Source organism: Thermobia domestica, chromosome 12 (genome assembly GCF_964235325.1).
Source record: "Thermobia domestica chromosome 12, izTheDome1.hap1.1, whole genome shotgun sequence".
Taxonomy (NCBI): Eukaryota; Metazoa; Arthropoda; class Insecta; order Zygentoma; family Lepismatidae; genus Thermobia; species Thermobia domestica.
The window spans coordinates 217,972,884-217,975,511 of record NC_137465.1 but is presented as its reverse complement, the minus strand read 5'-3'; positions in this window follow the sequence as shown (position 1 = coordinate 217,975,511).

The following is a 2,628-nucleotide window of genomic DNA, read 5'->3' as shown; positions in this document are numbered from 1 at the left end:
TATTATTATTATTATTATTATTATTATTATTATTATTATTATTATTATTATTATTATTATTATTATTATTATTATTATCATTATTATTATTAGAGAGATTAGGAATTTGAATTGATAATGTGGTTTAGAAAGCTGGATCTCCTGAGTCCCTCGCGTATCCATTTCCGCTCAGTCAGCGGATTTAGAATAGGAGTCAAAGTTGATGTATTTGGAGCGTCAAAATAAAAAGTTTCCAATATTACAAAGTTGTATCTCTGTGCTCTTTATCGGAAACTTACTTAGGCACACACTTATATAAACTAAACAAATGAAATGAAATGAAATCTTTCAGTTTAACGTCCCACGGTTATGCCTGTTAGGCTAAGGGACACGGATGATTAAGGCAAGTGTATGATAATGGAAGAATTGGTTGTTGGAATGAAGATATGGGAAGAAACAGGATACCACGAGAGAACCCACAGTTGTCCACCACAAACTTAAATTCTCCTGGCATCGAACCAGGAACCCCACTTACCATAGATAAGCACTCTACCTCTACCACTGAACCACCGTGCCCCCTTAAATTAAACAAATTTGAAAACTTTTATCGACCTGCCGTACGTTATTTTGTGTCTCTCAAAACTGTTTCTCCATATTCTACTAGTCTTTCCATGTATTTTCTTTCATTTTCCTCATTCTAGTGTTAAAAGATGAGTGTCAACTATTGAAAGCGTAGTGATAGATAAAATTCCAACTAACTAACACACATATGAAGTTAGGCTGTACTGCTTTCAGAAGGAACGATTTCAAATCGAAAAATAAAATACCAATGTGTTTAAAAGCATTTTAATCAACGTATTTTGCCTGTATTGACATGTGGATCTGGGACATAAGTAACTAACTAACCAGTGGCGTAGCACACTTTTGCGGGCCCCCCCGCAAAGTATAGAGAAGGGGCCCTAGTTGTAAAGCCGATAGAAGTAAGATTGAAGTTCTACTTCTTTAAATCTTTATTCATCGCAAGACTTCGGGGCCCCCTATACGTCGGGCCCCCCCGCACTGCAGGGGTTGCGGGGGCAGCTGCTACGCCACTGTAACTAACGCTCTGGCCTATGGAACTCGGCCGGAAGTTCAATGCTGCGTTCAAAAAAGCTCTCTACTGACTTCTTTGTTTAGCCAAGTGGATCCAGTTTCTACTTCGGATTCCTATTTCTGCGAGATTCATCTTAATATTGTCCTCCCATCTGCGCCTAGGTCTTCCTAATGGTCGTTTTCCGATTGGATTTCCAGTTAAAACTTTGGAAGCATTCCTTACTTTCATTTTGGCTACATGACGTGCCCACCTGAATCTCCTAGACTTGATGACCCTAACAATGTTTGGTAAACGCTATGAACTACGCAGTTGCTCGTTATGGAGTTTCCGCCATTTCCCATTCCCGTTCCTCTTGAGTCCGAGTATTCGTCTCAGGATTAAAAAAAAAAAAAATACTTTTCAATCAGCGTTCTCCCTTCAGAATAAACGACCATTTTCCGCAACCAAACAGCACAACAGGCATGGTTATATTTTAAGCTTCAAATTCCTCGATATAATTCATGTATCTGGGACCAGGGGCGGATCCAGGACGGACTTCTGGGTGGTGCAGTGGTTTGTAATATTGCTTCTTAGAGCTACTTTTAAGAGCTCCAAACTCTGGTATGGGTTTTAATTATATATAATATTTTTAAAAAAATCCTCTTCTGGGGGGGGGGCAAATACCCCGATCGCCCCCCTGGATCCGCCACTGTCTGGGACATAGACCTAACAAAATCACATATTCGCCATTTGAGGACTACACAACGAAGCATAGAAATATATGTTAGGAATCATCCGCAAAGATTAAAAAAAAAAAAAAAAAAAAGAAAAGAAAAAATACATGGATCAGAAAGATCACTTGATTGATGGATATTATGTTAAAAATAAAACTCTGGTAAAGACTGCAAATAGAATCACACGAAAACATATTAACCATATGTGGGGTGTGGATAGCCATCGTTACTCGTGAAAATGTTAACAAACCCACTCGAGATAATCGCTCTAGCGGTCTATTAACCTCTTAAAATAAAACCCCGGAAATACTCGGGTGTTTATCAAAAATATAAAATCCCGAGTACACTCGTCTTAACTTGTGTTTACCTGTACATATTTTAAAAGAATTATTATGCTCGTTTTTCCTATGTGTCTGTATGTTTCTCCCAGATACTCTGTTGAAATGGTTGTTTACGAGTATTTCCGGTAGATGCCACTCTAATCTCTTCTATTCAGGATTCCAGTTTGTTTTCGTCTGCAGCTGGGACTAATACAAAGTCTATAAAATATACTCAGCTGTCTAAATATACTAATTGGTATTTCAGCACTGTTTTGAGTTCATTTTGACTATTCAAACGCATTTTCTTGATTATGTTTACAAGTTTCATAGGTAATATTGGTCTATTGCGAGCAGGAGTATATTCGGGATTTTGGGTTGAATTGATTTTGAGTTTAACGTCCCGTTCAGCAGCGAGGCTATATGAGACATGGACCTACCGTACTGATTAACGTGGAATCCGAACCACATGAGCTCCCGCCTGGAATCGAACTCGGGTCTCCCAAGCCAAAGGCGCGTACGCTAA